Source organism: Pongo abelii, chromosome 3, assembly GCF_028885655.2.
Source record: "Pongo abelii isolate AG06213 chromosome 3, NHGRI_mPonAbe1-v2.0_pri, whole genome shotgun sequence".
NCBI lineage: Eukaryota > Metazoa > Chordata > Mammalia > Primates > Hominidae > Pongo > Pongo abelii.
In genome coordinates this window covers 200,446,562-200,473,902 of record NC_071988.2, presented here as the reverse complement: position 1 = coordinate 200,473,902, position 27,341 = coordinate 200,446,562, and the positions used below count along the sequence as shown (strand labels likewise).

Here is a 27,341-nt window from a genome sequence, read left to right as displayed (position 1 = left end):
ATATGCATTCTCCTTAGCGCCATTCCTGGGTCTGGAGATCCTTTGATACACTTGCCTTACTTGGATATACTAGGTGTGCCCTAGCCCATTTTAGGTATATATATATATATATATATATGTGTAAAGTAGTGTGGGAAGGAGCTTATCCTCCCACAGAAGTGTGCTGAGTCAGCTGTCAGTCCACTTTCAGAGACACTCACTGCGAAAGCCCTGAGCCGTGGTGTAAAGAGAGCACTATGCTCAGTCTATGCTATGGAATGGGAGCTGAGGGTGCTGCATGCACTCCACTATTTCACTATGTGTGAGTTTCCTTGAGTACTTCTCTGTTGTATCCACAGTATGTCATACTAAATGACGGTGCCTTTCATCCCCTTGCACAACAGTGTTGAAGTCAGATAGTATAAGGCCAACATCCCACATCCTTTTTAAAAAGGCATTTCTAGGTACTTAGCATTTCCACATATATTTTATATTCTGCTTTTTGTTCTTTATGAATTCCTGCTACATATTCCATTGGAATTGCATTGAATCTCTTGGTCAATTGAGGGATAATGAACATTTGAATATTAGTGTCTTCCTGTTTTTGAAGATGGAATACCATTCCACTTATGTATATCTTATTGGTTACCACTTTAACTAGTTTTTAAGATTATAGTTTTGTTAAATTTCTTCTAAGTATTTTGTGTTTGATAATATCCTAAATTATTTTGAGTTTAATGTAATTTTCTATGTTTTGTTTCTATTGAAAAGATACAACTGATTTTTAAAAATTGGCCACGTATCCTGCTATCTTGATAAATTCACATACTACTACAGACACTTCTTTCAGAGATTTCTACAGAAGTTTTATGCAGACAATACTGTCATCTGCGAATAAATATTTATCTTACAAACTTTATGTCATGCATTTCTTTTCCTTGCCTTATTGCAATTCCTAAAATGCTCAGAAAGAAAATGAAGTGATGACTGCAAGTATCCATACCTTGTTCTCTACTGGGGAGTGTTATGGGCTGAAATACATTGCTCCCATAGTCATATGTTGATATGTTTTTATGATATTAGTATTTGTTCTTATATAAATTATTTCTTTTCCATGATCACCTTAGCTTCACTTTGCTCTTCCATTTCTAGTTTCCTGTGAAATAATCTTAGCCAATCTCATCTTGGAGGCTGGAAAGAAAAAAAAAAAAGAATCTTAGCCTGTAAATTTTAGGCCATTTTTCTACCATAGGCATTGACATTATAAATGTCCCTTCAAGCTATAGCTTAGCAGCGTCCCAAAAATTTTGATAACTTATATTTTTCTTTTCATGTATCTCTTATAGGTCAAAATTAAACTTTTAGAAATTCAATGTACCTTCTAAATTTAGTTATATTTTATTCTGTGATCTAGGGGTTATTTAGGTGAATGTTATTAAATACCCAAATATTTGGGAATTTTTCTGAAAATCTAATTTATCTTCACTTGTAATTTAATTCTGTTTTCATAAGAGGACATATGCTAAAAAATTCCATCTTTTGGAATTTATTAAGATACTTATATTTTTGTAACTCATTTTTATACAAGATATATTTATAAAAGAAAGTATAACATAAAAGAGAAATTGTCATAGTGAATGTTCTATGTACACTTGAAAGAATATATACTCTGCACTTGTTTAAATTACTTGAATTTATAAATATCAGTTGTCTCAGAGTTGTTCACATATTCTATATTCTATTTTGCCTAATTCTATCATTTATAGAAATTACATTAAACAATATGTCTGTAATGCTGTAATGTTCCATTTCTCACTTAGGAAATATCTGCTTTTGCTTGACATATTTAGAGGTTTTTTTTAATTAGGATTTCACAAATTTCAGATTGCTATGTCTTGCTGATCAACTGCTTATTTCATCGTTATGAAGAAACTCTGTTTTCTCTAGCAATACTTCTTGTCTTAAAGTGTAACTTATCTGATATTAATATAGTCCTACCAGCTTTTTATAGTTCTTGGGTATTATTAATCTGTTATGTTCTTATCTCTCTTGGGTAAATACTTAGGGTTAGGTTGCTAGATGATATGGTTTGGCTGTGTCCTCCCCCAAATTTCGTCTTGAATTGTAGTTCCCATAGTCCCCATATGTCATGGGAGGGACCCAGTGGAAAGTAATTGAATCATGGGGGCAGGTTTTATCATGCTGTTCTCCTGAGAGTGAATAAGTCTCAGGAGATACAATAGTTTTATAAATAGCAGTTCCTCTGCACACACTCTGTTGGTTGCCACCATGTAATACATGACTTTCCTCCTCCTTCACTTTCCAACATGATTATGAGGCCATTAAACCTCTTTTTCTTCATAATTCTCAGTTTTGAGTATTTCTTCATAGCAGTATGAAAATGGACTAATACAGTAAATTGGTACCAGGGGTGGGTACTGCTGTAAAGATACCCAAAAAATGTGGAAGCAGCTTTGGAACTGGGTAACAGGCAGAGGTTGAAACAGTTTGGAAGGCTCCGAAGAAGATACGAAAATGTGGGAAAGTTTGGAACTTCCTAGAGACTTGGACGGCTGAGAAGACAAGAAGAAGTGGGAAAATTTGGAACTTCTTAAAGACTTGTTGAATAGCTCTGACCAAAATGCTGATAGTAATATGGACAAGAAGGTCCAGGCTGAGGTGGTCTTAGATGGAGATGAGGAACTTGTTGAGAACTGGAGTAAAAGTCACTCTTGCTATGTGAAGAGACTGGTGGCATTTCGCCTCTGCCATAGAAATCTGTGACACTTTGAACTTAAGAGAGATGATTTAGTGTATCCGGCAGAGGAAATTTTTAAGAGGAAGCAGAGAATAAAAGATAAAAAAAATTTGCAGCCTGATGATGCAATAGAAAAGAAAAAGCATTTTCTGGAGAGAAATTCAAGCTGGCTGCAGAAATTTGCATAAGTAACAAGGAGCAGAATGTTAATCACCAAGACAATGGGGAAAATATCCCCAGAGTATGTCAGAGACCTTCATGACAGCCTCTCCCATCACAGGCCTGGGGGCCTAGGAGGAAAAAATGGTTTCCTGGGTTGGGTCCAGGGCCCTCCTGCTGTGTGCAGACTTGGGAGTTGGTGCTCTGTGTCCCAGCCACTCTAGCTGTGTCTAAAATGGGCCAATGTACATCTCAGGCCATGGCTTCAGAGGGTGCAAGCCCCAAGCCTTGGCAATTTCCACATGGTGTTGAGTGTGTAGAGGTACAGAAGTCAATAATTGAGGTTTGGGAATCTCCATCTATATTTCAGAGGTTGTATGGAAATGCCTGGATGTCCAGGCAAAAGTCTGCTGCATGGGTGGAGCCCTCATGGAGAACCTCTTGTAGGGCAGTACAGAAGGGAAGTGTGGGGTGGGTGCTTCCACACAGAGTCCCTAACAGGGCACTGCCTGTTGTAGCTGTGAGAGGAAGGCCACCATCCTCCAGACCGCAGGATGGTAGATCCACCAGCAGCTTGCACCATGCAACTGGAAAAAACCACAGACACGCAACACCAGCCTGCAAAAACAGCCAGGAGGGAGCTGTATGCTGCAAAGCCACAGAGGCAGAGCTGTCCAAGGCCATGGGAGCCCACCTCTTGCATCAGCATGACCCGGATGTGAGGCATGGAGTCCAAAGGAGAACATTTTGAAACTTTAAGGCTCATAGGTGGAAGGGACTTTCTTGTCTCAGAACAGACTTTGGACTTCGACTTTTAGGTTAATGCTGGAATGAGTTAAGACTTTGGGAGACTGTTGGAAAAACATTATTGTGTTTTGAAATGTGAGGACATGAGATTTGGGAGGGGCCACAGCCAGAATAACATAGTTTGGCTGTGTCCCTACCCAAATCTCATCTTGAATTGTAGTTCTCATAATTCCCACTTGTCGTGGGAGAGACAAAAAGGGAGGTAATTGAATCATGGGGGTGGGTTTTTCCCATGGCTTTTCTCCTGATAGTGAATAAGTCTCATGAGATCTGACGGTTTTATAAAGGGCAGCTCCCCTGCACATGCTATCTTGCCTGCCACCATGTAAGACATGCCTTTGCTCCTCCTTTGCCTTCTGGCATGATTGTGAGGCCTCCCCAGACAGGTGAAACTGTGAGTCCATTACACCTCTTTTTCTTTATAAATTACCTAGTCTTGGGTATTTCTTCACAGCAGTATGAAAACTGACTAATCCCCTAGGTTTTGTGGTGTATTTAACATCATAAGATATTGCAAAACCATTATTCAATGTTACAGTATCACTTTGCATTTATACCCCGATTTTATGTGATTTCCACTTGCTACTAGCCAGCATTTAATATTTTTTGCTATTGTTTTTTGTGTGTTTGTATGTTTGTTTTTAGTTTTAGGGCTTCAGATAGGTATGCAGTAGCAACTTATTGTAGTTTTAATCTGCATTCTTTAATGACTAATTATGTTGAGTAACTTTCCATGTGGTTTTTTTCTTTTCTTATATTTTCTTTAGTGGAGTGTCTGTTTAATTTTTTTTCATTTCCAAGGAGTTATTTTTATTATTATTGAATTATGGGAGTTTTAAGTATATAATATCTATTTCTCTATATTCCATATATTATATATCTCTATGGAATATAGATATTATATATCTCCTTAATACGTTTCTTTGTTCAGGCAAAATTTTGCAAACATTTACTACTAGTCTACAGCTTTACTTTCCAACTTGTTATTTATGTATTTTGAATAGGAAAAAGAATTGATGAAGTCTAATGTATGCATTTTTTCTTTTATAGTTTATGATTTTTGTATTCTACTCAAGAAATTATTTACCTACCCCAAGATAATAAGAATTTTTCATATTTTTCTTCTATTTTATCTATAGATTCGTCTCTTACATTTAGACCAATGACCCATTTCAATATAATTTTTGTCATTTTTATGTACTATTAGGTGAGCATATTATATATATTATATTGTGATATAGTAATACCTTTTTCTAAAAATCAGTGACTATATGTGTGAGTTTATTCCTGTACTTTCTATTATTATGTTTCATTAATTTATATTCTAGTGCCTTTTAACTCTCTCTATATGTGTAATTATTTTAGTAGCATCTTTAGATTTTATATTACACATCTTCAAATATTCAACATTTAAACTTACTATTATTCCATTTTCCACATCACTTGTGATGATTCCAGGTTCCTACTTCCTATTTTGTACTTTCCATTTTACATATTACACTTTATACTTTATACCCACTGTACTTTGTTCTATTTTTTCATTTCTTTCTTCTACATACTGTATAAATCTCACCTTTCAATGCTGTTGTATCTCTCTTACCATTTGCCATTAAAGAAATCAATGCATAAAAATTGTGTATTTGCCCATGTTTGCAATTTCTGATACTCTTCTTATTTTTTACCTGGTACCATTATCTTTCAGCTTAAAGTACGTTCTTTAGCCTTTCTCCCAATACAGGTCTGTGGCCACAAAACTTCACTATTTATTTAACTGTATAAGTATTTCCTTCTAATTTTAAGAACATTTTTCCTGGATTCTGTTCTGAAAATTTTTCTTTCAGCACTGTAGAGACATCATCGCATTATCTGTGGCTTCAGTTGTGTCTGATTAAATGTTAGTTATCTCTCATTTCATTATTTTGTTTGTAATAATTCTTTTGTTCTCTGGCTATTTTCAAAATTTGTCATGTGTTTCAGCAGTTTTACTATGATGTGATTTTCTTGGTATTTATTCTGCCTACGATCTGCTGGTATGGGTCTGTAAGTAGGTGTTTTCATCAAACTGGAAAAATAACAAATGTTCATTTTTAATTCAAATACTTGTTCCATTCCAATCTCACGGTTCTGTTTTTTCTGAGGCTCCAACTATAAGCCATGTTAGAACCTAACTGGTAATCTGTTCTTCAATCTTATAAAGAATATGTTGAGACTAGGTCATTTTTACTGATATATCTTGAAGTTCACTTTTCATTTATTCAGTTCTCTCCAATCTGTTGTTAACAACATGCAGTGAATTTCTCATTTTGATTTTTGGACTTTTCCATTCTAAATTCTGTGTCTGGTTATTTTTTAATTGGTTCCATTTATCCCTTGCATTTTCCAAACTATTAATTTATTAAGGCCACATTTTCCTTTAATCCTTCAAAATATTTAAAATAGATGTTTGAGAGTTCTTGTCTCTAAACCCATCATATGAGCCATCTTGCAACTGGTTTCTGTATTCTTCTTTTTATCTTGACCACATAAGATATTTTTGCTTGGTATAGCATTGTAGGTTGGCATGTTGCTTTTTTCAACAATTTCAAGATATCTCTCCACTCTCTTTAGGCTTACATAGTTTCTGAAAAACAAAACAAAACAAAACAAAGCTATTTACATTCTTATCTTGTTTCCTCTGTACGAAATGTTCATTTTTCCTTAGATGCCTTCAAGGTTTTATCTTAACATCTTTCAGCACACTGTCTGTGATTTTTTTTCTTTATAAAATATTTCTTTTATTTTGTATTTACCTTGTTAGAGTTATCTAAACTTCCCTTATCTGTGGTTTGTAGTTTTTTATTTACTTTAGAAATTTTTGTGTCATTATTTCTTCAAAGAATTTATTTGCCTTTTCTTCTCCCTCTCCTCTCTCTATAAATACATGTACTTTTAAATTCTGTGCCACAGCTCTTGAGTATACTATTTATTTTTTTACAATTTTCTTGCTGCATTTTATTTTGAATTGTTTTTATTATTCTACTTTTAAGTCCTATGGAGTCTTTCCTCAGCTGTGATTAGTTTATTGGAGAGACTACTAAAGGAAATTTTTATCTCTGATATAATATAGCTAATTCCAAATTCCAGACATTAAGTTTAGAAGAGCAGGTGAAACAGGTATACATTATTTATGCCTAGAAATGGGTATGACCCTTTCTTTGTCAGGCCGTTATTGTGTAGGGTTAGGTTAATATTGTTGGTTGTAAGACAGGCTTGTGTTTTGTAGACTTGTGTTTTGTCATTACCATTTTCTCAGCTCCCACAGACTTCACATTCATTTCTCTTTGCGCTGTCATTGTGTGTCCTAGAATTCTGGAGAACTTCTCTTGGCATTTCCACTCCATTATTTCCCTCATCTTTCACCTTGTTCCTGGATTTCTAATAACAGGATATTGTCTCTCTCTTTCTCTTTGCTCTTGTCTCTCTTCCAGTGGTGGATGCTGTTGCTATGCTTTTGATACTATTTATGCTAATGCTATGCTTATCTCTGGGGTGGCAAGTTCTTGTCTCTCCTCATCCAGCCTCAGTCTTTGCATGGGCTGCATGCCTGGACCTCAGGAGTTAGGGCTTTTCAGTGTTCATGCCTCTGCTCCACCCACGGCAGCCGAATTTTGTCTTGTATCTGTTGTGGGTCTTTTTTTGTTGTTATTGTTTTGTTTTGTTTTGTTTTGTTTTGTTTTGTTTGAGATAGAGTCTGACTCCGTAGCCCAAGGTGGAGTGCAGTGGCGTGAACTCATCACTGGAACCTCCACCGCCTGGGCTCAAGCAATTCTCCTGCCTCAGCCTCCCCAGTAGATGGGACTACAGGCGTTTACCACCATGCCTGGCTAATGTTTTTGTGTGTTTTTAGTACAGACAGGGTTTTACCATGTAAGCCAGGCTGGTCTCAAACTTCTGACATCAAATGATCCACCCTCCCCAGCCTGCCAAAGGGCTGGGATTACAGGCATGAGCCACTGTGCCTGGCTTGTTGTGGGTCTTCTATAAGATAAAGTTATTCCCCTGTGCTCAGTGGTAGCGGAACAGCGATTTGTATTCATGAAGACTTCAGAGCCTGATTTTTCTGCCTCACCTCCAAGGGCAGAGGATTTTGCATGTATGCTTCCCTAGAGCAATGGATTTTTGCTTTGCCCTCAGGAGCATAGAGCAGGTTCTTCCCAATGCTTCCCTAGAGGCAGATGGGTTTGCTTGTATCCATATCTCTTGGGGCCTACGTATGACAGAATCTGTCACTGCTTCATCAGGAGAGAGAGAAAAAACAGCCTATATTTCTTTACTGCTCTCTAGCAGCATAGTTTAATTCTTAAAAATATTTAGAATAGCTGCTTTATAGAGCTGTCTCTCTGCCACCCCAGCATTCAAGCCATTTTGCAACCAGTTTCTGTTTTCTTCATTTTTTTTTTCTTGACTACATATTTTTGCTTGGTATAAAGTTATCTTTCCTAAGAACACTAAGGAGACTCTATTGAGTCTTCTCCTCTGCCCATTAAGATTTCCATTAAAAATCTATTTCTGCAGTATTGAGATTTCTCAAAGAACTAAGAGTAGATCTACCATTCCATCCAGCAGTCCCACTACTGGTATGTACCCAAAGGAGAAGAAGTCATTATATCAAAAAGATACCTACTCGCTTATGCTTATCATAGCACAATTCACAATTGCAATGATTTAAAGTCAACCTAAGTGCCCATCAACTGATGCATGGATAAGAAAATGTACTATATATATATATATATATATATATATATATATATATATATATATATCATGAAATACTACTCTGCCATAAAAAAAAGAATGAAATCATGTCTTTTGCACCAATGCAAGTTGGAACTGGAGGCCATTATCCTAAGTGAAGTAATTTAGGAATGGAAAGCTAAATATTGCATGTTCTCACTTACAAGTGGGAGTTAAGCTATGCATATGTAAAGGCATACAGGGTACTCTAATGGGCATTGGAAGAGATTTAGAAGGGAGGAGGGTAGGAGGGAAGTGAGGGATGAAAACTACCTATTAAGAATAATGAATACTATTTGGGTGACGGGTAAACTCAAAGCCCGCACTGCATTACTATGCAATTCATCCCTGTAACCAAAAAACAATTGTACCCCTAAAGCTATTATTTGTTTTTAATTTAAATCTATTTCTATTAAAAATCTGGTAGAATCAATTGAAGAATCATTTGTGATTAAATATACATTTCTCTTGTATCTGGGGCTCCCAATCATTGTAAACTGGTGTTCAGCCCTACTATTTCCCTTTAGAATATTGTTTGTTTTTTGTGTGCTTGTTTTATTGCTTTGGTTTGGCGTTTTGCAGATTTCTGGCTGTGTCCTGCCAAAAATATAACAGTTCATACATCTTGTGTTCTTGGAAAGAGCTTAACACTCCTTGGAGTTGAGTTCCCTTAACAGACGTGTAACTTCAACTCGTTGAATGGATTAAAATAATTATATTTTGTATATTATCTCATTTTTTCTCATTTTTACTTTGAGAGTGATGTTTGTTTTCAGGTTGCTATACTCAGAGTGAAAGGAGCACACTTGTCCTGTGTATTTAATGGAATTTTATTTTAAATAAGGCATTGCTTTACACAGCCAATATTTCTTTAGATTTTCTCTACATGTGTTTTTTATTAATATTTTCTTGTTTTTTAAACTTGATCAATACCACTGAATATTCCTGTAATTGTGAGTTCTCTGCTAATGAATTATCTATATTTGACTTTACTGCAAATGCCTTTGACCTTTTCTCTTTCTATGTTTTGTTTTCCAGAAGTTCTATTATGGATGTGCTTAAGCATTGATTCTCTTCAGGGCAGTTCTCAAATCTAAGGATTTTGAAATTTCTTCAGTTTGCAATGTTAATTAGTCATTGTCACTTCTTCCCTTCTTCTCTTCTCCCATTTGTGACTTACGAATTTGCACATTAGTTTTATCAATAGGTTCCCATAGAATTTGTAAGTGCTCTTTTTTGTCTTCCATTCATTTTGTTCATCAACCTGGATATTTTCTATGAATTTGTCTTTCACTTCACTAATCCTCTCTTTTTTTCTTGTTCCTCTTAAAATCCTAGGTCCTATGGTTTAGCTCTTCAGGAAGCCAAATCAAACAATTGGAGGTTTAATAAGCCTCTCCTTCCTTGAAGTTCCTTGATGCTGAACTTCAAATTTTGTCTATCTCCAAGTGGCTGCCATAAATCTATGCACAGCTTTTGGTCTTTTCAGCTGCTTTTTCCAGAATAGACAGACAGTTCCAGATGAAAAGATATCCTAATCAATGGGTAACAAATATTTTTCTAAGAACAATCATACATATTTTCCAATATTTAAGAAAAAGAAAAGAAGCAAATAATTTTAAGAAGTCCAATTATTTCCGTTCTTATTTATATTTCCACTGATAGTTATCAGCTCGTATATTATTGTTAATTAAACTCTACAGATGGATTATGAGTAAAGGAAGCTTATATCTCATTTATATAGAGTAATAAGAATTTCTTTCTATGAAAACAGTATTGTTATTCTTACTATTATTATTTCTTAATTTTAGAAAGTCAGTCATGTATTGAGTGTATATTACAGATTGTTATATTCTTTGCCATGCAATACTATGTTAATACACTTTTTGTGATTGTAATAATGTGCCCTAAGAGAATTCTGAAGATTTGCATTTGTATGTCTGTGCTTTTCAGAGCCATTTCCACCATTGCCAGTGCTCTTTTTCCACCACTTTAATAAAATAATAGCATCTTTACGGCATCATTTTCCATGAAGATCTCCTTACCCATATTTTTGGACAAAATATGTTTGATCCTCTGCAATTCACTTATTGTTTTTGAGTAGTATAGCCTTCCTATAAAAATGTGTCTGGCACTTGCCTCATGGAGGTGTTTTTAATTTCCCACTTACAAGTTCTTTATTTTATGTGTAACTTGGTTTGGAAAACAACAAATGACTTAATTTATAATGATAAGGTTTTAGGATAAGTAAATATGCCATGTCTTCAAAATATTCTCCATGATACTCCAAAGCAGACTATTGTCCTAATATGCCTCTGTGTAAAGTGAGTTTTGATGTGATGAACTTGCATTATGTCATTAGCGTCATAATCTAAGACTTTCTATGAACTTGTATTATGTCATTATCATCATAATCTACGACTTGCTATGAACTTGCATTATGTCATTTGCATCATAATCTAAGACTTTCTATAATAATCTATCTTTTTCTGAAATTGATTAAAAATTATTGAGGACCTTATGACTTTTTCATAAGTGAATTTGAAGTAAACTGAATATTTATTTGGCTACACCAATAAAGTAATTTAGAATTACCCTTTTGAGTGTTAAATATTTTAATATTTCATGTAAGATACATACAAATTATGTAGGTATGCCAGCATGTATTGTAGCATATGAAAGACACAGGTGAAGTTAAATCAGATAATTTTAATATAAGGAACTAGGAAATAGCTGGCCTTAAAGGTCACGTGTATGTCTTATCTGTATTTAAAGAATAAATAACATTAACATAGCAAATATGATAAGAAAGTCTAACCACTTAGAATTACATAAAATTCTGAAAAATATTATTATCAGATTTGTTTTAAGAAGACATTGTGTCTAAAGAATATTTAATGTTGAATAGAGATATATAACTATTTCATGGAATGAAATTAAAAATTTCAGTTTGAGTAAAACTGTTGATCATCACCCTTCTAAGTGTGAATACACAAACACAAGTACATTTTTTCAGATAACTATATATTCTTCATGGAATTAAGAACTTACACTTTTTATACTTTCTGTGTTCCTTAGGAACGTTACAGATAATTTTTCATAGCTGTGCTAATGTTGCAAAAACTTTAGGAATGTGTCTTCTGGAAAACTAAACTTTTGGTATAACATTGTTAAAAAAATTGTTTCTTTGCAGACGTGGTACTCTAAGAACTGTATTGTCCCAGGGCTTTCTGCAGTGTCATTTATATTTGAGATTATTGGTTTTCTTAAAATATAAGAGGTAAATGAATTATTTAACTTTGATCTCATCTGTGTTCTTCATGAACATATTTCATGAAAATAAACATGCAATTGCTGCCTAGTTCATTAATAAACAGAACCCAGTGGGCCACAAATATCCCACTTATATTATATACTTTTAATACATTGAATGTTCACACTGTTGTAAAATATATTTAGTGCTTTATGATAAAAGTAACATTAATATTCAAATATAAAGCCAATTAATGCTTACAGATAAAGTAAAACATGATAAAAATTTCACAAATAGGAAATCATCTGTGTATACATACAGTATCTGTTTAAGAAAGTATAAGTATACAGTTCAAGAAAATAAAATTTAATTTTTTAATTATACTAAAAGATCTAAGGTTATACTTGATGTCATTATTTCAAACATCAGCTTTCCTTTCTCTAGCTTATTTTTTATTTTTGTGTCCTTATTTCTTCATTTACATAAGAAATAATCTGTTGAACATATAAACATCTGATGCAGAGAAATCGCCCACTAATTTCAACCTTAAAAAGTAATTGCAAAATAATATAATATTCCTCCTGTTCTTTAAAAGGCATGTTTACTATTTTACATTTGGTCTTATTTGACTACATTTGCCCTGTATTCATCAGTAAAACTAAATTGGAAAGTCACTTGCTTAGTACTCCTAAAAATTAGTATTAGCTAGATAAATTAATGCTGAGTGCAGGAGCATTTACTAAAAACACTCAAAGGTCACGATAATGGATAAAAAAAGTTTGGTCAGAGTGTGGCATATCAAATCTGACAAATGGAAATGGTCTGTCCTGAGTACAGAAAATAAGGAACTGTGTTGTCTAAAATGTAAAACTAATATTTAAAATTAGTGAAAAGATGACCTGCTTTTTACTATCGGTATTTGTTGGAGATTTTAAACATCAGTGATAAAATACTCCTTCCTAAAAAACAAATTAGTGAATCTGTATTCTAAACAATCATGGCAGTTACTGGTGTAGATTTCAAATATATATAAATATATACATATATGCAAATTAGGGCATATTTTAATTTTTAAATAAAAGCCTGTCTAATAAATATTGATTGTATTCTATACAGAATGTTACTGTACAGTGAGTCTCTCACACATGGACATGCGCTCATATTGAGCCTTGGCTTGTGATAGTTCAGAAACTTTCAAGTTTACTTTGGACAAAGTTTCTGTTTTCAACCCCAATGTTATTATGTAGTCCTGACTAGTAAAGTACATTTAAAGTAAATAATGATAGCGTAATTCTTGTGTAAGCAAAATCCAAAACTTATTTCAATTCTGTTGTGTCTTTGGATACCAGGAGAAACAATAAATCTGGCTTAACAAAGGTGATGGTCATACCAAATGTAATAACAGAGCTATTTTGAATTGGCTTCTTTGTCCAAATGTAGTACAAAAATTCAAAGTAAAATAATATTAATGAACCTGTAGTCTATTGAATAACATAAAAATCTGTGTGTTCATCAGGTAATAAATGAACAAATAAATAGAGGAGGAAAGGAGATTTCTTTCTTAAAGTAGAATTCCAAGCTATAAATACTATATAGAAGAAATAATAAAGTTGGAAAATCACCATGTGCAACATTCAAAGACTTGACTCAGAAAAGAATCAAGGAAGATTGTTAAAGCTAGTGGGTCAAATGTTGAAAGGAAACAGGATTTTTATATAATAATCTCTAATTATTTCTTCCTGGTTACTTATTATGCAAAATTAGTTACACTACAGTTGAAAGACTGGGTGGACGATTTTTAGTCAAATTATTAGTGTTGACAGCACCAAAAATACACACTGAGAGAATGTCCCTTTTTATGTGATGCACCGATGTTTTGCTCACTGCTGTGATATCCCTATTAGCCGAATTATGTAGCTTTGTCATTCAAAACAATTTATCAGCATGACCTATGGGCTTAATACATGCTGAAGGCTAATACTTCTGAGAGGGTAATAGGGCAGGTAAATGCTGTTGTTTCTGTTTTGCTATCTCACTGCATACATGCCTAACATATACAACAGGCAAAAGTCAAGGGAAGTTCGGAGAATGGAAGCATGCCTCCATATCTGTGTTCATAAATTTATTATTGTGACAAATATTTTGCTTTTCTTCCATTTGTAATAATTATCTTTAAACATATTAAGTACTTAAAAAATCACTTGGATTAAACTGATTTCTTTTTTAATTATTTATAATTAATTTATTATGCGGTTATTTTTATAACCTTATTTAAATGATTGATTCACTTATTTTTCTCTCTAGTAAAATAATACAAGTATTTTAGGGCTGCAAATATTCCTTTACTTTCAGCATTGGCCATGTCAGAAATATTATGTATAGTGTAATTATTTTACTTGGGCTTTTGAAAAGTCAGTAATTGCAGCTTAGTAAGCTGTTAGGAAAGCAAACTGCCTAGGAGAGTGTTTTGTTTGGTGTTTAATTTCTAATTGTTTAATTTATTTAAATAGCCTTTTCTTAATGGTTTCAAATTGTATTGTTTTGTGAAATTTCATATATGATAAAATTGATCATCTATTTTTGATGTTTCATAGCTAGAAGACAAACCACCATTGAATTGTATGAAAGTTTTGTGGAGATGTGTATACATGCACTCACACACAAATACGTGTTACTGCATATATATACACATAAACATGTTAATGTGTGTTTGTGTATGTGTGTATACATATATACACATACGTGCATATTCTAATGACTTTATAAAATATTATTCAGATATTCTCGATTCTTGTTTATTATTTGAATTTCTAAACAAATGAGTGAGAATGCTATCTTAAAGTTCTCCTAGTTCTGTTACATTTTGCTTTTTTATTTTTTTAATATCGATATTCTTCATACATTTTATATAAACATACTGGATGCATTGACTGTCATAGCAGTTATTACTAACTTTTTTCTCTCTCCATGAATGTATCAAAATTTTCTTTATCAAGTGTAGACATATTGTTTGCTTGTCTTTTTTTATGCTATGTGCTAATACTGTGTTTCTCCCTTCATTGGTGGGTGAGAGCTGACTTACCATCAGATTGAAAGGTTATTAATCTTCCTTGGACAACCAAGGTGATTTTCTGCTGCCCCTTGCTGGAACAGGAAGAGAAAAAAATGGGAGGGAAGTAAAGCATCAATCTCCAACTAGAATAGCTGTCTAGAAATGCCAAGTTACTACATACATTTTCATTTCCCATCTAGAAGCAAATTCTGATATTACAAACCGAGAATTAGAGAAATCAAGAAGGTTCAGCACCCTAATAATGGAGTTCTGTAATCTGTGGGCTTTTTGGATAAAACAGTGATGTAAAAGGAGTATGCACACAGTATTTCTAATTTTATAATAATATCCATATGACATATTTTTTAAATTACAATGTAGATCACTGAGAATGAACAGCTTTTTTTTTTTTTGAGACAGAGTCTCTCTCTGTCACCCAGGCTGGAGTGCAGTGGCACGATCTCGGCTCACTGCAGCCTCCGCCTCCCAGGTTCAAGCAATTCTCCTGCCTCAGCCTCCCGAGTAGCTGGGACTACAGGGGCACGCCACCATGCTGGCTAATTTTTGTATTTTTAGTATAGACGGGGTTTCTACTAAACCATGTTGGCCAGGATGGTCTTGATCTCCTGACCTCATTATCCACCTGCCTCAGCCTCCCAAAATGCTGGGATTACAAGCGTGAGCCACCGCAAACGGCCAAACATCTTTACTATTTTGAGAGACACTGAAATACTAAGCTTTCAAAGAAACTATAAATACATACATTTCAAATAGCATCATATAGTAGCCAATTCATTTTGATACCTGAAATGATTTCAAAATGTAATTAAAGCAATAGTATGTCCAAAACACATTTTTTCTTTTAAATTCATTGGGTTAAATGGAATAACCTGGTTTATTACATTTCTTCCACAGATACAGAAAAAAATTTCTACCTACTAAGTTCACAAGTAGGATGTTTCTAAATTTTCCATTATATGTTCAATAATTGACTCTTTTATTAATAGAGAATGAAGTTTACAATAATCTACTATTTTTCCTTCAGTATAATTGGGTTATATTAATCATAAACCTATATATTGTTTATGGAAAGATATTCCTGATACTGTTTTTGCAAATTATGACAGTGAGATAAATCTGACATGGGAAATTTATGACAGTGAAAGAAATCTGACATAACTGGCTCTTTCTTGCTTCTTGCCTCCAAGCTGCCCTTGTTCATGCCTGGGCATAGGTCAAGCTAGCTTTGGAAGGAATTTAGTTCATAGTTTAACTTTGAAAGAAAGATAGTAACAGCCTATTCTTGCAACAAACTCCCTCCTTGCTTGGTGACCAGACTGCATGTTTAAAACTAATAAATTATCCACATGAACAGAAATTATGGCTGAGGAGTCATGCAGCCAGAGGCTACACAGTTCCTAAGCTCCCTAATTGCTCCTATAGATAACATCACTATTGTAAACCTGAGATTAGAGTTTGAGGTATTTTTCAGACCCTGTGTTCTGGTGGACCAGCTGGCACCACTGAGACTGGTAAACAGGCTCATCTGGTCTTGTGGCCCCATTCAGGAACTGACTCAGTGCAAGAAGACAAGTTATTACTCCCTGTGATTTCATCCCAACCCAACAAATAAGGATTCTCTAATCCCAACCCCCATCTGCCAAATTATTAATAAAAATCCCTAGCCTCCAAATTTTCAGGGAAGCTAATTTGAGTAAAAATAAACTCCTGTGCTCTCACTTAGTTGGCTGTATATTTATTACATTCTTTCTCTATTGCAAAAACCTGCTGTTCTCAGTACATTAGCTTTTCCGGGCAGAGTGTAAGATGAAATCTGGGCATTTATATCTCCTCATACAGTGCTTTCTTTCCAGGCTTAATTGAACATTGTAATCTCTGATATAATGATGTTTTAAGAAATTATTTGTCCAAGAAAAAAATCTGTAAATAATTGTGCTTGAAACAGCAGTTTTCTTATAGAAGTTACTCTTGTTTCAAAGCCATTTTCTCATGAGATAATTATTTTTCCATTTTCTTTCACATTTATAGGGGGAAACTAAGTCTGTTTTATAATGTTCCAAAATCTCTAAGGATAGGTAATAATTTATAAAGTTTTGTGTGAATCAATAAAACAGATTTTGGGTTTTATTTCATTTTAGTGAAACCAACTGGATTTTACATTAACATGATAATTTTCATGCTTTTGTCATTTCTCAATCCTAGTACTGCTCTTTTCACAATAAGATAGTAGTATTTTTAAATAGTAAGAATAATCCGTGATTTAAATACATCCTTCTGTTTATACTATAGGAAATGGATTTTTAAAAAGACTGGCCATAAGCAAAGAACGAACAGAAAAAAACCAACACACATACAGAGATAATTTTATTATTTATTCTAAAATGCAATCTGCTTGCTTAGCTTAAATACTGATATTAAAGAGATAAAGACAAGTTGCTACATGCTACATTTAGCACAATAGTAAACAGAGTAGTAGCAAATGTTCTTTTGATTTTATAAAGATATATTCATGCTTTTTCTTTCCAGGTTTATTATTCACCCTCCTCTGTAATGAACTCCTATATATGTCATATTGATTTCTACGAAAAAATTAATACTTGCTTAAAATTTTATTGTTAATGTATGATATTTTGGACTAAGTTTATTCTATTCATTAGCCTGCTTTTCTTAGAATCCTTTTCTTTTGTAAACTGGCCAAACTTCCAAAATTCTTTTTGCAGCTATATGGTGGATGGTATTCCTGTATGATACTTAACATATCTATCAGTTAAGCATATAACACTAGAATTAATTGTAATCATTTTAAAGGCTCCCTGTCAACTTCACAATAGAGCAAGATTTAAAAGGGACATTTTATAAAGCAAAATTTATAGAAATACAGATTGTATTTGAACTCTATGTGTCTGCATATGTGTGTGTTTTTGTGTATAGAAGTTGATAAAGCTTACTTAAATTAGAATGATGGTAATTCATTCCTTCATACATTATCATGCAGAAAATAAAAAAAATTCAGAGCTCAGCCCCTAATAATGATATTTGTATATCTGTTCTGTGAATGTTCGTGTGTATATGGGCACAAATCTTTATATGTAAAATATTCTGAATAAAATACTTCTTTTCTTAACCTACTAAAATCAAGACTTCCAGTCACAACTTTATTTTCCAATGGGGTAAAGGCAAATCTTAATTTACTTCAAAGCTTACATCCTGTGGGTCTTCTTTTTCTATTAAAAATAACACTCTAATCTTTTAAGTTTAAGACAAATTTTGTGTATTTTGGTGGGCCTATGTGTCTGTGGATGTGTATATGCTTAGTAACATAATATTCCTGTCATATAGGTATAGAAAAGAACATTTCAATAATTGTAATTGTCAGAATAAATGACTCTCTTTTTATATGAAGGGCTTTTCTTTTCCAAGTTTTTTTTTTTTTTTTTTTTTTTTTCCAATCAACTGAGTTGCAATTAACACAGCAGCAGGACAAATTAGCTGAAGGGTCTTTTCAACCGGAAGCATACACATCTAAGCTGAGTTGCAGCTCTAAACTTCTTCATTTTGTAGGTGGAGGCTGGGTTAATTGCTTTTAATTAGTTTGTCTAATTACCCTAAGTGGGCCCAATATTTGTCTGTGTGTTGCTTGTACCAGGGACCTGAAAACCTCAAGGCAAAATTTCTTTCATCACATTATTTCTCTCTGCAATTCCTTGCCCTTTTATTCTCCTAATTGGCTACTGAGCACTGCTTCTATAACCCTGTTGGACCAAAGAACATGGAGACACATATTCAGTGATTTCCACTATATTTTTCTCTTCACATTAGAAGAATATCTTTGTTCTTCCAGCATATGGCTCCCTACCAGAAAGGTCATTTCCCATGATGGTATCTGCTTGTTACTTCTTCTCTCTGGGGCCTCTTCCAACCACCCTATTTAACATTGACACCTACCCACCAACCTTCTACCACTTTTTAAAAAACTTGCATAGCATTTATTGTCCTCTAGTAAGCCTTATTTTCACTGATTAATTTTTTGTTGTTTATCGTTCATCTTTCTTCTCTATATCTCAATTGAAGGATTCTTTTTTAAAACTTTTTATTTACTGTTAAATTGTAAGATCCCCAAAAATTCCCTGTCATACACATAGACTCAATAAAATTTCAGTGTATTAGTGAATGAATCATTCCATATTTTGTTAAAAATCAAAGAGCTGTTATTTTACACCGTCAACTTGTAGATGTGTTAAAAGATTATTGACCACAGGGGAACTATGTGACTAGCCTGGAAGTTACAGTTACAGCTTCCACCTTACAAGCTGGACTGATACAGCTCGCCTTGATTGCCAAATGTTAGAGAAGAGTTAAAAATGTGTAAAGCTTTATTCTCACTCCTGCAATGCCCTTTAAAATTGTAGGAGTTACTTATTTTCTAAAGATATGTTACTTATTTTTGATAAGTTCAAAGGCAGCAAATAACATGATAATTTTTTAAAAAGTAAAAGGATAATATAACAGAATATGAGGAAAGATATTTTTCTTTTTGAAGAGTGCACCTGATCCTTTATATGCCATGACAGACATTTAAATATATAAACCAATTGCTTCCACTGAAAGAGTAATTTTAGAAGCACTTTATTATGTAATTAAAAGAAGATGATCAAGACAAGCTTTTTGAAATATTGACTGGGCAGCATTAAGCTTAAATTTTTACCCCAACCAGGAGGAAGATAAATATGTAACTAGGTTCTAAATTGACTTGCTGTAAAAAAAATCTGTGCTAGAATTTATTAGTTAGTATCATTAGAATTATTAAAAAAAAATACACGATTTTTTCTAGCTACGTTACATTATTTTAAAAGTGCCACTCATTCTAATTTCGTTATTTTTTTAATACTACATCTTCTTGTTAAGAATTTATTGTGATGATATAAGCAATTAATTCCTTGTATTTCTGTTATTCCTATGGATTAAGTGACAAAATGTTTTTCCTCTCAGTTTTAGCTAAGATTCTTATCCAAAAAGTTGACTCACTAAATGATGTAACAGATAAATATGTTGTGAATTAGTTTCAGATAACAAATCTCTATAAATCATGAAACTGATATGATTTGTACCTTATTTTTAAGAGACATTTTTACAGCAGTTTTATGTTCACAGCAAAACCGAGCAGAAAATACAGAGATTTCCTATATACTACACGCTCTTACACATGCATAGACTCCATTATCAACATCCCCCACCAGAGTGGTCCAATTGTTACAACTGATGGACCTACACTGACACATCGTTATCACTCAAAGTCCATAGTTAACAATAGGGTTCACTGTCCATATTATATATTCTGCGGGTTCAGAAGAAAAGTATAATGACATGTAACCGCCATTGTAATATCGTACAGAGTAGTTTAAAACTGCCTTAAAAATCCTTTGTATTCCACCTATTTATCCTTCCCTCTCACCTCTAACCCCTGACAACCACGGACCTTTTTACTGTCTCCATAGTTTTGCCTTAGATTGTCAGATAGTTGGAATCACATAGCATGTGCCCTTTCAGATTGGCTTCTTTCGCTTAGTAATGTGCATTTAAGTTACCGCCATATCTTTTCATGTCTCGATAGCTCATTTCATTTTATTGTTCAATTATATTCCATTGTCGGGAGGTACCAGTTTATTTTTCTCATCATCTAGTAAAGGATATCTTGGTTGCTTTCAGTTTTGATATTCATGAATAAAGCTGTTGTAAACATCTTTGTGTAGGTTTTTGTGTGGACGTAAGTTTTCAGCTTATTTGGGTAGATACCAAGATGTGTGATTGCTAGATCACATGACAAGAGTAGTTTTGTCTTATAAGAAACTGTCATATTGAATTCCAAAGTGTCTACCATTTTGCCTTTGTGTCAGCAATGAATGAGAGTTATTGCTGCTTTATCTCCTCACTAGCGTTTGGTGCTGTCAGTGTTCTGGATATTGGCCATTCTAAGAGCTATGTGGCTGTATCTCACTGTCATTTAAATTTACATTTCCCTAATGACATATAAAGTGGAGCAACTTTTCATATGCTTATCTGTCATTTATGTATTGTCATTTGTGATGTGTCAAGGTTCTTGGCCCATTTTTAAACCAGGTTTTTAATTTACTTATTATTGACTTTGAAGAGTTTATTGCTGATTCAATTGTCAGAGCCCTATATTGGTCGACTCATGGTTTCAATCTCTTCCTGATTCAATCTTGGGAGAGTGTGTGCTTCCAGGAATTTATTCATTTCCTCTAGATGTTCTAATTTGTGTGCATAGACTTGTTCATAATAGTCTCTGAGGATCTTATGAAATTCTGTGGGATCAGATGTAATGTCATTTTGTCATTTCTGATTGTACTTATTTGGATCTTCTCTTTTGTCTTTGTTAAACTAGCTAGCAGTCTATCTACCCTGCTGTCAGGTTGCACCCCGAGCTGGGGTCTGAGGGGAGTCGGTGGACAGGTGACGGGTAGCTGAAAGAACACTCGAGGGACCATAGGTAGGTGGGAAACGGTCTCCTACAGAGTCAGCAATGCAGTTATATTTTTCACAGACAACAGTGGCTCAAAGCCAGGTATGAGCTCACAAAAACAGGTTACATCAAAATGGCTACATAAATGTGATTACATAGTGCACAGGGTGTTGCATCGGTGCTGTGTCATGTTGTACCGATGTCTGCCTCCACCTACTCCTGACTGAAGCACACCCATTTTCCTTGCACTCCACTCCCTAGGCCAAGGGAGTTCTCCTAGTGGGGAGACTTGCCCACAGGGCGGAACCTTGGACCCAGAGGCCACAGCAGCAATGCAGGGAGCAACAACTCACTAGTAATATTCCCACTATGCTACCCATAATTATTAGGGTGCAGTATAGGCCAGAGCGCAGAGATGCCCACCACGTCTGTAAGGGGTCATCAGTAAGGCTCTCAACTGCCTTGATTTTCTGGGAAACTCCTTGCAAAGCTACTGTTACGTTTTGTTGGTTGTCACAGATGAAGGTAAAACATTGCATTCCCAAAAGAGCACAGGTGCCACCTTGGGGAGCAGTTAATATGTCTAGGGCCATCTGGTTCTGCAGTGCCACCTACTGGTTTGATCAGCGTCATCTGTCAACAGAAGGAGGGCAACCAACTAGGGTGTAATTCAAGACTCCAGTAGTGTGCTCCACAGGGGCCGTAACTTGCATTTCTACAGTTCTGACACCTGCTCCAGGGATGATTAATGCTAAGGTGTAGAGCCACCGGGAGCTCATCGCACTCGCAAAAGCAGGGAATGTAGCACCTCCCAGTTATGTGGGTGTCTAGGCAATGTTGGAATAACAGTGACAGGCACATGAGGCCACCCCCCCGGTACAGCGGTCAGTCCAGTTCGCTGGTAAATATAATGATCCCATGTCTCCACACACCTATAAACTCGCAGGGGGCACAAAGTCCATTAGGGCCCAGCCTTGATGAGGCCACCTATTCCACCACACCTTTGGTGTGGTGACATATGTTATATTGGTGCAGGCTATGCGTAACATTACCCCAGTGTTGCTCTATCCGTCATGGTACCTGAGGTGGGGGCACCAAGTGTTCTCCCACTAACCAGCCCCATCCATCATAGATGCTATAGGTCAGCCAGGAGGCAGGCATGCCATGGGTTTTGCAGCACCTCCTATCCGAAGCTTGCTGTGTCATGTTCCAAACGTTGGCCATAGTACCCTAAGTCTCTAACCATGTCCATTTTTCCATAGAAGCTGTATGTATGTGTAAGGGCAAGCTGTCCAGAGCTGCTGCTAGAAGGGCAGTATAGATCCAACAGTTGGAAACATTGGTCACCTCAGCGTAGGTGTGGGCCCAGTCCACAATGCTGTTGGAGCATGTCAACCTATGGTTGAAAGGACAAAGCAGGCACTGGTACTGACAGGAGTATATCATGCCCCTCAGGCAAAATACAGGCCAACCTTTCATCTCTGGATAACAATGCAGCTGCCAAAGGCTTCTGCCCTGGGCGATGGTACCATACCTTTTCAGCTCCCCATTGTTCCTTTGGGTCCTGTATCCATTCCAAAGTCACTGGGGAGCTCATAATAGGCCACACAGACAATACATATGTCCCCTGGAGAAGGGTTCCTTCCCTGGTCGTTCCCCTATGAATGGTCAATTGTAGAGGTCATACCTAAGGAATGACATGTAAATCATACTGTAGGCACCCCCCCCAGGGATCTATGATAGCCAACCATTGGCAATGGGGGGCTATGAGGGTCCATGGCCAAAGCCAGGCTTTTTGTTCCCCTGCCTTTAGGGACATCGGGGCAGGCAACAACAGATTGCCATTCGTCCTCATACCTGGTCGGAAGAGGTCCTCCTTGGTGTGTATCTGTAACTGGATGGGGCAGTGGCCCAGTGTCACAGTGACTCCACCAGGTCCAGGCCACCTTTCTGTGGCCATTCATTCATGTTTTGGAGCACGAGGTCCAACCTTGAACTCCAGCCCTGCAAAGACGGGGGAGTAACACGCAACTGTAACCCATTTTTCAGGAGTCTGTTAAAGCACTCAATCATGCCAGTGGGTTGTGAGTTATATGGAATATGGAACCTCCACTTCATGTCCATCCATTGTGCCCACTGTTGTACCTGCTGTCTGGCAAAATGTGTTCCCCTATCACTTTCAATGGTCAGGGGATGACCACATAAGTCACACAAGTGTTGCAGGGCCTGAATGGTGTACTGTTAGTCGGCCATCCTGCAAGGGTAGGCAAACAACGGACTGGTGACCGTGTCTACAGCCTGACGGTCTACATTCAGGGGGCTACTTCTCATGTAGGTGCTGACTCCAACCAGATGCATATGCCCCTATGACCTTGGCAGCAGCCTGATGTAGTCTGTTTGCCTCCTAGTCAAGGGCATCCACCCTACAGTCATTTGTTGTGTAACACTGGGCAGCTGTCTCCACCTGGGGTATGCCTGTGCACACACTGGGCACTTCCGGCAGGCCTCCCAGATATCTTGCTTGGGCATGCACAGATCCCAATGCTTCTTGACCTGTTGCATTAGTTTACACCTTGCACAACCCAATTTTCGGTGCAGTCACTGGGCTACATGTCATGTAAGTGCTGACTCCAACCATCGGACCATGGCTAAGGCACCCGCCTTATCATTGCCAGGGGCAGCCAAAGGCACATGGCCTGACACATGATAAATAGTTACATCCTTTTGGTGATTTATGGGTGATCCCTCGGTTACACCCATTTCCCATAGGTCTTGCCATATGGCCTGGTCCCAAATGGCCCGGTGGCCAACTAGCCAATTCTGTAACTTCCAGGTAGTTAGCTGCAAGGTTAGGGCTCTACAAACTGCCCGGCTATTGGTGCAGATTAGCATAGGTGTCTCTTCCTTGGTGATCACCATCCACAATGCCCTAAGTTCAGCTCATTGGCTGCTTTGTCCACACCCAGTATCAAACCATATGATATCAGTAATAGGCTGGACCATGACAGTGGTCCAGGCAGCAGTAACACTCCAGCTGGACCCATCTGTATACCATGCCCCATTGGGAATGGAGGAGCGCCCTTCTAAACGCTGATGGCTCAGGGTTTAAGGGTGCCTCAGGCTGATCCATGGCCTTACCATGCATCAGGACTACAGGTCCCCTGACTTCTTATAATTCTGCTGCTAAGGGGCTTATACTCAGGGTATTCTGCTATTCTAAGTAGGCACCCCACTTTGCTAAGGTGGATGCCTGTGCTGTCCAGTCTAGGGGGTCACTGAATGTACTCACCCCACAATTGGGTAAGTCATCCACACTACGACTTCAGCCCATCCGATCACACTCTCACAAGACTGAAGGACAGCATATGAAGCTGCTAATTGCTTCTCTATCAGTGAATATCGTGGCTCACCTCCCTTCCAAAGCTGGGACCAAAAGTCTACCGGTGTTCTAAAGTGCTCCATGGACTGCCATAGGCCCCAGCCACAGTCATCTGTGGTCACATGCTCATCAATTTCAAATGGGCGCCCCAGGTCAATCACTCATAGGGCCTGTGCTTGCTGTATGGCCTGCTTGGCTGCCAGAAAAGCCATCTCAGCCTCATCAGCCCAATCCCGAGTAGTTCCTTTTTTTGTCAACCAATACAAGTGTTTTATCAACTGAGCCAAATAGGGTGTGATGCTTGCTGATATCCCAAAAGGCACACAAAAGTCTGTAACTGCCTCATCCTTGTGGGCTGGGGATATGCCTGAATTTTATCAATGATGGCCTCTGGTATGGCCTTTGTCTTATTCGACGAGATAACTCGCAAGAATTTGGCAGAAGAATGCATTGGCCAAGTTCACCACATAGTGGTGCGCTCCCAATTCCATTGTCAAGTGGTCCATCAAATCCGTGATAGAAGGCACAGCTGCATGTAAAGGGGGTGTTACTTTAGTTCTCAATAATCCACCGTCACCCACCAAGGTCCATCAGGCTTGCTGACTGGCCATACTGGAGAATCGTAAGGGCTGTGCATGCCACGCACTATCTGCACCTTCACTAACTTATGAATAGTCTCAGTTATCTCCATTTGCCCACCAGCCAAGCGGTATTGAGAGGTGGAATTAACCCGTCGGGGATGTGGCAGGACCTAGGGCGGGTGATGTGTAGTCGGAGCAGTACTGGCTTAACCGTCTGAATTATCCGGCAGTGGTTTGTGAAGCCAAGCAGTGTAAAATATCCACCCCCAGAATGTATTCAGGTATGGGAGAGACATACGCAGTGTATAAGCAGGGAGCCAAGTGGCCAGTGCCAAGGTGCAAAGATACAGGTTTCACTCTCAATGACCAGCCTCCATAGCCGTCTATACATGCAGCCTTGCTCAGAAACGTATCCGGATTCCCATAGACGAGGCTGCAATCTGCACTGCACTGCAATCTGCACCAGCACCCACTGTTCCTTGGTGGGGGACCAGTGGATTGCCAACTCCACATGTGGCCTTCGGTCGTCAGGAGGCTCCCCCAAGCCGGGCACCTCGGCCAGTTCCCTAATCAAACACAAAGGGCTCTATACCTCCTCCCGTCTGCAAGTAGTCCTTAAGCTGGCACGTCTGTGCGGGACTGGGTCGAGCAGCATTGTCCTGCCCCCTCTTGAGAATTTTCCAGAATTGCTGCTCCTGGGACAATTGCCTCCACAAAGTTAACAGCGCTTTATCGGGTTACCTATCAATTTTATCTCTGGCAACCCCAGCCAAAATCAAATCAATCCACATCTGCGTGCCAGTCACCTGTTGGGGCCCCTTTTTGTCCCGTGAGGTGGGGCCCTGTGGAAGGGCTGCCTGCCCCCTTTTTATGGCAGGGACTCCCCGGTCCCCTCAGTGGCCCTCTGCTTCCCTGTGGGCCGCCATGGCGATAGTTCTCGCATGTATGTGGCACCCCATGTATGCGGCACTCCATGCATGGAGTGAGGACAGTGGCCAGGGAGCCGAAGACACTCGGGGGCAGAGACCCTAACACAAGGTCCCTCACGTGGGAGGTAAAGCGTTCATCATCTGGCCCTCGGGTATTCAGATCCAGCATAGCCTGCCATATACCCGTCTCCCAAATTACCGTCACCAAATCTATATACGACTGCCATTTACTCAGCTTCTGGTATTTCTCCGGCATCGTTCCGCATGGTTCGTATGGCCACCATCAGTCATTCAGTTAGGGTGCGATCACCTTCCCCCTGTGCTAACTGCCTGCTCACCTGCAATCGCTGATGGAAGGAGGAAATGGGTCATAATGGAGGCCAACTTTTCCGTTTCAGAGGTGGAGCAGACAATGCTGTTGGCTCCCTCATCCCATAGGCGCAGCATCCAGGCAGGTAGGGTTTCCCCCACGTGCAGCCAGCACTGTTTACCTAATTCCCGCAACTCAGCTGGGGTACAGGCACTGTGTGATATGTGCTCTGTCATGGTAGGGGGTCCCTGAGCCCGCCCCTGGGGCCCCAATGGTTGTTCATGCTCTATTTTCTGATGGACCACTGGGCGAGCCCACAACAGGGGGTCCTTCCTCCTGGGTATCAGAGCAAGCGAGAGTCTCTGACCGGGATGGTGGGCCCAGGCCCGCACTAAAGGCAGCCCCCAATTCCCATTCCAAGCTGTGTATCCAGGCCTCCAGGTTCTCTGCTTTTGCCTGGAGGTCCCTTACCTGCGCTGCATCCAGCAGAGACTGAGCTTGTACTTCCCATAGCGCAGCCAAAAACGTCCATCCAACTCTACTGGCAAAGGCGCCGCTCCCTCAGTGTTCTGTGCTTCCAGGTGCTTCAGCGCCTTCTCCCTGCTCATGGGGGACATTTGCACCAGGGCCCATCCTAGCAGCCCGGCTGCCAGCCGGTACCACAACCCACGCTGGGGCCGCATGGCTGACCGGGATCATTGGGGACTAAGGGCTCTCTCACCTCGGGATCCTGCCAACTACACCAACTGTCAGGTTTCAACCTGAGCTGGGGTCCGAGGGGAGTTGGTGGACAGGTGGCGGGTAGCTGAAAAAACACTCCAGGGACCGTAGGTGGGACATGGCTTTATTCATCTCTCTC

At 37.8% G+C, this 27,341-nt stretch overlaps 1 long non-coding RNA gene across 2 annotated transcripts; it reads right to left on the bottom strand.

Moving 5' to 3' along the window:
• Nucleotides 1-744: 744 nt before the first annotated feature.
• Nucleotides 745-27,341, bottom strand: LOC129059157 (uncharacterized). 2 transcript variants are annotated; one of them, XR_008524898.2, is made up of 6 exons: nt 27,204-27,341; nt 26,954-27,082; nt 23,141-23,287; nt 22,818-22,941; nt 14,812-14,873; nt 745-1,170 (listed from the first exon to the last, which is right to left on the bottom strand). It is a non-coding gene; the product is annotated as an uncharacterized LOC129059157 (long non-coding RNA). The 2 variants fall into 2 exon arrangements; XR_008524899.2 differs by having other exon boundaries at nt 1,037-1,170; nt 22,818-22,970; nt 27,204-27,340.